The sequence below is a fragment of the Gossypium hirsutum genome, chromosome A11 (genome assembly GCF_007990345.1).
Source record: "Gossypium hirsutum isolate 1008001.06 chromosome A11, Gossypium_hirsutum_v2.1, whole genome shotgun sequence".
NCBI classification, from domain to species: domain Eukaryota; kingdom Viridiplantae; phylum Streptophyta; class Magnoliopsida; order Malvales; family Malvaceae; genus Gossypium; species Gossypium hirsutum.
Window position 1 is genome coordinate 20,553,836 of NC_053434.1, and position 8,014 is coordinate 20,561,849.

General features: G+C 36.4%; 1 long non-coding RNA gene across 1 annotated transcript; it reads right to left on the reverse strand.

The window, feature by feature from the left end:
* Positions 1 to 6,788: 6,788 nt before the first annotated feature.
* On the reverse strand, positions 6,789 to 7,782 carry LOC107923631 (uncharacterized). Its single transcript, XR_001691585.2, has 2 exons — positions 7,415 to 7,782; positions 6,789 to 7,114 (listed from the first exon to the last, which is right to left on the reverse strand). It is a non-coding gene; the product is annotated as an uncharacterized lncRNA (long non-coding RNA).
* Between the last annotated feature and the right edge of the window lie 232 nt (positions 7,783 to 8,014).

The following is an 8,014-nucleotide window of genomic DNA, read 5'->3' on the forward strand; positions in this document are numbered from 1 at the left end:
CAATTCTCTCATTGAATTCAGCTTCCATTACTCTAGCTTGTTGGCGCATTTTATAGGAATAGCGTGGTTCCAGATTTGAAATCTTACAACTGCGGATTATACGGTTTTTTAGTTTCGGTGGATGATTATGGTGATATGTACACGCGATGAATGAATGACTGAGTATATAAATGGATGAATGTCCAAATAATAAATGATGCATAAATGTTAGTTATGAGTAAACATGCAAGAATTTGGTGTTGATTTCAAGATAGCCCCATATTTAGGCATTTCATTTATCAACATAGTCTATTACACAAAGTTTCCATTTTTCCAACGGTTACACAAATTTCCTAGCCACATTGCCTTGTTTCTTCACTTGCTCTAAAAACTCTGATATGCTCGATCTTTGGCTCGGAGGGAATTGGCAACTGAAAACTTCGGCTTCATCTAATAATTGAACAACTTGCATAGCCGCTTTGCCAATTTCATTGATCAAGAAGTCGAGTTGCATTTCTTTTTCTTTGAGAGTTCCTTCATACGCGTGAATGTCCCTATCGTACTGCTCACTCTTTTCTTCTAGAGCCTTCAGGAGGTTATCTAATTGTTGTTGACGAGATTGTAGCATATTTTTTAGATTTCGTGTTTTCCTTTTTAATTCTTGATGTTCAGACTGACATTCGCAAATTCTGCAGTCACCATTTCATACTCGGCGCTCTTCCTTCTTAACTCTATCACAGCACGCGCAGCCTTTTCCTCCTCTTTCTTTGCTTTTCCCTTCTAAAATTCCATTCCTCCCTTGATATTGCTAATTTCTTCCTTCCATTCTGCTGTCGACTTGCCCAACCCGCTATTCTTTATAGTGTTTCTTAATTTCTTATTTTCCAAATGAAGGTCCCTTAAGTCGTTTCTCACGATCTCTGCTTCTCTTTGTACTTTTTCAGTTCTGGACCTTTCAACCTGAACTTCAATTTTCAGTTGATAGTTTTCTTCTTGAAGGGCACTAAGGTCCCGAGACATCTTGGCCTTTTCTCGTTCGAATTCTTGTCTTGCCATTTCTAGCTCAGACGGCGTTTCCTCCGAGAAAGGATTCTGGATGGTGTAGTTTATTGACGAGATTTGCTGACTATTTACCCGTTGCTTCCTCCATATGTCGTAATCTTGGGTAAGGGTATCAGCATACAAGGCTAATTTCATGAAATGAATTTCCTTCCAAGACTTTGCAGTGTCTCGGACTCTCTTCATATATCCTTCACTCGCGAAAGCGAACTCGAACTGTGCTAATCCTCCAGTTGCGGGTAGGAATTGTCGCGAAGAAAATTGCCTTTGGACCAATAGCGGAGCATATCCAACTCCTCCCCATAACCCAAGTAAAGGTACCCAATCTTGGCTTCCACATTTGTATAGCAGAACTGAAGGACGGATCCAGGGTGCTCTCCATATTATATCCTCGGCGCGAAGATTCTGAAAGACTGATACCCAACGTTGCTTGGTGACTTCCTTCGGCCATTCTTTCTTGAGGTAAGCTTCTAGCGGGGCAAATGTTTTTGAAAACATATGGAACGGAGTGCGCTCTACTTTCCAAAAATGACTCAAAATCCAAACATTGAGCAACTGAGCACATCCACTAAATCGTCCCTTTCCAACCCTTCGACAAGTACTCAGGGACCTGAAGGTCTCGGCTAGGATAGTCGGGACAGGGTTGACTCCTTGTTTTAACCTTTCAAAGAAATCAACTACTGCAACTTCGAGATGTCCGAGAACTTTTGGGAAAATGACCAAACCATAAATGGCCAAAGCGAATAGATTTACCCTTTTCAGCATGTCGGGATGGTTCAGAGCCAAATCTCGTAGGGAGGACCATGGAATGCAAATGGTTTCATTCTTCTTCTTTATCTGTTTTTCAGCCCATGCATCAGTCATGTCTGTCAGTCTCACTAACTTTTTCTTGAAGGTCATCGGCTTAGGCTCCTTCACATATATTTTGCCGAATTGTACATTGTCGATGCAGATTAAAGCAGCATACTCTTCTATGGTTGGAGTCATGTTTTCTTGATTGAAGGTGAAACACTGATAAGTTGGGTCCCAGAACCGAACCATGGCTTGAATCAACTGTTCGTCTACACGGATGGTGATCAGGTGAGCTATATCTCCATACCTCTCAGTGAAAATGTCTCTAGTGTCTGAATCCCACTGATTCCAAATTCGAACCAAATCCTCAAGGTTATTTTGGCGAACATTTACAGTTATATGTTCGGGCAAATTGGCAACACACCCTTCCACTAGACTATCCCCCTTTTCTCTTTGAGTTTTTAGAGACCAGTCTCGAACCACGGCATTCTTCTCGGTTATTTGTGTAATTGACTCCTCCATCAGAAACCCATTTTTTGGCAACCAACCTTTAATCAACACCTTCCTAATATGATGCCTATGATGCATGATGAAAATAAAAATAAAAACAAACAAACTTGGTTAGTAAACACAACAAATATAATTTGAAAAACAAATTAAACTACCCAATCCAATTATTTTGCATAAACAGTGTAAATGAAAGGCAAAAGGCATTTTCCCCGTGTACTTATTTTGGTGACTATAAGCGGACAGAGGTTCAGCATGGCTCTAATTGGATAGCTTGTATGGTTCGTTATATGCAGTCTCGGTTCTAGACAGGTACTCGAATTGCTCGTACTATCATCTGCTAAGATCAGCACGAAGCCTTGGTCATAACCTATCACAGGCTCACGAGTTCAATTCGAGGGATTACATTTACTTATGCCTATACGGAGGGACAAGTTAACTCACGAAAGCATAAGTCATATGTAACCCGAAAGTATTCACTAGCCTGTGCGGAGGGACGAGTTAACTCACGAAGGCGTAGCGTTTACTTTCACTTAAACGGACGGAGCCCGGGTAGAGAACTCATGTTATGCGAAAATGCAAGTGCACGGTGTGTGGGGAAAAACTCATAAACCTTTACGTTTTACTAAAAGAAACTAAACCAAAATTAAAGCCATAAAAATTGAAAACTGAAAAACAACCAAATAACAAGTTAGAAGAAATATTTACAACACGATACAAATGCATGAATTTTGAAAACGAGATTTTCGGATCACGACCAAATATTTACTTTGAACAAAGAAATTTGAAAATTTTGACAAAACGTGTTTAATTCGACTCGACTCACAAGTTTTGTCCCCAGTGGAGTCGCCAGCTGTAGCGACGTAAAAATTAGCTTTAGCTTCGGTCGCTAATTGTGGCGATTAAAAACTTGGAAATTGAAATTTGATTTAAAATAAACCGGGAGTCACCACCGATCCTTTTTTCTAGGTGTGATCGGACACCTATTAGATTTCTTTTTAAAAACGAGAAAAAGGCCGAGTTAAGGTCTACGTTAAAAGCCAGAGAAAAATTAGGGTTCGGGAGTCGGTTACGCGCGAGGAAGGTATTAGCACCCTCGCGACGCCCAAAAATTGGTATCTCATAAACAAGTGTTGTCTTGATTTTCAAAAATATGAGTTCAAAGTAATATTCAATCGTGATCCGATTCAAAAGACGAAAACTTTCAATTTTTGATTTCCTTTTTTTTTGAGAAGGGTATACCGATTAAACACGAACCGACAAATTCCACTCAACATAGCAATGGAACCGTCGACTTGGTATTAAACCGATATGTTGCCTTTGATTATCGAAATTAATTTAGAAACAAGAACGTGATTTTTTAAAACGAGTAAGACAAAATGAATACAGAAATAAATAAACAAATGAAAGGACTAGGTATACATATTGGAGCAAATGACAAACATAACAAAAATATTAAAACAATAACCGTGCATGCAAGATTAAATATGACAATAATATCGAAAATGAAAAAAAAAACATTGAATATACATATGTAAAAGTGACATTACGAATATATACATAAAAATAGGGATGAAAAGATTTACATAATAATATTAATATGTGTACATAATATATATATACATATAATAAAATACATGTATTGATAATATATATGATAAGAATAAAATAAATGTAATAATATACATATAAGAATATAAAATCTAGTTAAGACTATGGAAAATATATAAAACGACGTATGATTTAAAAAGATAACATTGAAAATATGTATATACACAATATAGAATCAGAATATATATATGTAATACATATTAAAAGGATACATATAATATACATGTACTTCAAAATAATGTTAAAAGAGTAACTATTAATTATATTGCATGAAATATACATATACATTAGAAACGATAACGACATAGAATGAACTTACTAGTACATTTAGAATGAACTTACTAGTACATTACATGGATATGTTCGTACGTGGGTATAAATAAATGGGACATTAGAAATACTCAATATGTATGGTGTTCAAAATATATACATAACATAATATATATAAATATATATATACGTAACGTAGTATTAAAAATAAACATAATATATATATGTTGAAACTAATAATAATAAAACCGTCGATAATACTTAATAAGTGTATGTCTATACACTGAAAATATACGCAATAATACATAAAGTATAGTATTAAAGCACATGTCTTTAATATAAAAATACATATATATAATAATATAATATTGAAACATTTACAAAATTTATACAAAAAAAAAACTAATAGTAATGCCACATGTATACATAAATATATTAAGTATATACATACATAAAATATACAATAATATAACAACACTAATAATAATAATAATGTAAAAGTGACAAGGATATTGGATAAATATATAAAATAAACAAAAAAGGACTAAAATTAAATCACAAACGAAGTTATGGGGCCAATTTAAAAAAAGACAAAAATATGAGGCCTATTTGAACACGGGTAAAACCATGGGGTATTAAAAGTGCAATATTTCAAACTTTCCAAAACGCTGCGCAGGTAAGGGACCAGAATGAACTCGGAGCAAAACTATTGGGGCCGAATTAAAATAAAATAAACTTGATTGTAAATTATCAGAAAAGCGGAAGGGCCAAACGCGCAATTAGCCCTTCCGCTGTAAAAACACGCGGATCCTGACCTGGGGCGGGTCGGGTCGACCCGACCCGCACTAAAACGACGACGTTTTAATTATTAAAAGGGGGGACCAAAATGCATCGTTTTGGTCCCCTGTATAAGCAATTTTTTTTTTCATTTGAAACAGCTAAGAGAAAAAAAAAGAAAAGGGGGAGGGGAGAGGGAAGCCCGGAGCGATTTCCGGCCAAGGGGGAGGGTTCCGGTCCGATCGCCGGCGCCGGCCACCGCAGAAAAGTTAATTTTCTATTTTTTCTCTTTTTTTTTTGCTTTTTATTTCTTTATGTTTATTTGTAAATTTTTATGTATTTGTGGTGAAAAAATGGACTTAAAACAGTTATTGAAATGAAGAATTACCTTCGGTTTTACTCACTTTTGAATCTTCGATCTTTTGTATTCTGCCTGCTTGGATGTTATTTTGTGTTCAAACTTTAATTAGGCTGCTATTTTTTTCTCTACAATCGAACCTTTCTGTCGTTTTTATTTTTTAAGAAACAAAGAACAATCCCCCTCTTTACAGATTTTCCATTTCGGCTTTATAGCCGAATGTTCCAAAGAAGAGTACAAAAAATATTGTTTCTTCCATTTGCTACTGCTCTGTTGCTGCTGTTGTTTTGTTTCCTTTTTGCAGTTACAGAGTCTGTTGTCATGCGTACGGGGTGTGGGCGTGGCGTACGAGGACTGTGGAGGTATGGGACTGTTGTAGTGGGGGTATGGGGCGTGGCAGACGTCGGTGGTGACAAAGGCAAGTGGGCGCCGAATGCTAGGGGGGCTAGGGTTTGGGATTAGGTATTTTTGTTTCTGATTTTGTGTAATGGGCTGTTAGTTTAGTGGGCTGGTAGTTTAGGTTATTGGGCTTCGGGTATATGGGTTCAGGGATATTGGGTTCTGGTTGTAAATGGGGTTTGAATTTTGGGTTGGTTGATGTATTAGTTAGGCTTAATGGGTATTGGGCTGTTTAGGTTAGGGTAGGTTAGTTGGGTTTTGGGGTTTAATGGGTTAGTGATTTAATGGGGTTTGAAATTGGGTTGAGGGATTATAAAATTGTAAATGGGTTCTCTGTAATAGTAGCTAAAATTGGCCTGTACACCTTTCTTAGTAGTTGACTTCATGACCATATTCTCTTGTTTTGAAAGGATAGGATCTTATAGATTCACACTGCACAAACAATGATTATTTTTGTGACTGTAGATACGACCATTTTTCTTAAAACAAATAAATGAAAACCATCAAACAAATCTCAGCAATCAAAATTATGGACCAAAGCTTTGTGCTTGCTGATGTCTTTTAATGCAATGCTCCCAATCCTGCGTAAATGTTGATTACAACTAAAATACACACTGCAGTTCCTAGTAACCAATGTGCAATAAACCATGCATTTCCTCCCTTGGATCCCCTAAACATAATGCGTTATATATGCTTCAATTTTACACTTTATATGCCAAAATGAAATATTACGTTGTTCATGTAGGGTGTGCTTGGTTGAGTGGAAAAGTGAAGAGATGAAAGGAGAGAGTGGAAAAGTGGAAAGAAATAATTTTTGAGTATGCTTAGTTGGGATGAAAATTTAGAAGAAAGAAAATAGGAGGGATGATTATTTTTCATTCTAATACATAAAAATTAATCTTTCCAAAATGGGATAAGAAAAGGATAGAGATGAGAGATAAAGTGTATATTAATTCAAAATTATTTGGATTATTTATTTTTCAAATGTTTTATTTCAGTATTTTTTTTTTCACTCTACCAAATAATGGCTCGAAAGAAAAATAATTTTTATTTTCTATCATTCTTATCAAGTACTGTAATAGCCAATTTTGGCCCAGGCCAATAAAACAAAAATAAAACCCAAATAAACAATTAAAAACTCTAAATAATAAAAAGTCCATTACAAAATTAAAACCCAACAAACCCACCAAGCCCAAACCAACCCTAGCCTACTAGCTATCAACATTTTCAGCAAACAGAAAAAAAAAAAAAAAACTAGCCACCCTTCAACCACTGCATGCCCCACTGTCTGCTGCCTCCACGCATGCCGCTTCGTCGCACTCTTCGAACGCCCCCTCCATGCGTGCCACGCCTCTCTAACACCTGCAACAAGGAGTAAATATGAAGACAGAGAGTAATACACGGGCAGTAGAAAAAATCAAGCAAAAACGACAAGAAAATAGGATTGAATCGTCTTGTAAACAACTTTAAAAGCTGAAATTTTCCCATTGTATTTTTTTTATGAATATTGAGCAATCAAAAAGCAAAAACACAAGAAAAAAAGGTTGACTGTTTATTTCCATTTCTCGTTTTCATTTCATTTCATTTCGTTTTTTTATTTTTTTATCTTTTTTATTTTATTATGAATCTAATTTAAACAAAATATAAAAGAAGAAACCTCACCTGAATCCCCACGGACGCATCGTCGGAGAGTCTTCTCTGTCGCTGCAATCGGGTTCGAAAGGGTGCTGAGGGTTCTCTTCTTTCGTTCTTATAAGACGCCGAGGGTTTGGCCTTCAAAAAGGTTTTGAAACGGGGTTACCTATTTTTGTGCGTCGCCAGCCACCAAACACGGTGGTGGTGTAGCGAGCAGTGAGAACCCGATCGTCAGAGAAACAAAGGGGGGAGAGAGTGTTTTGCGGTTTTTTTTCTTGGAAAATGAAAGAGGAAACGGCAAAATAAAAAAGAAGGAAATTTTTGGTTTTATATCATCTTTGAAACGGCGTCGTTTGGTAGGGGTGGGGGTCTGCGCATTCTCCCTGAAGGGAAGAATTGTGCGATTAGTCCTTCTCCTTCGTAACTCCATTCAATCGGACCCCATTTTCTATTTTCTTTTGTTTTTTTAATTTAGCCCTCAAATTTCGTTTGGTTTTCGATTTGGTCGCTTGTATTGTCAGGGTAAACGCGTGCAGAGCATCTAGGGGATATTTTTCTATCTAGTCCCCGCTAGTTTCTACGAGTTTCGTTTTGATCCTTGATTAACTTTTTAGTATTTATATTTTA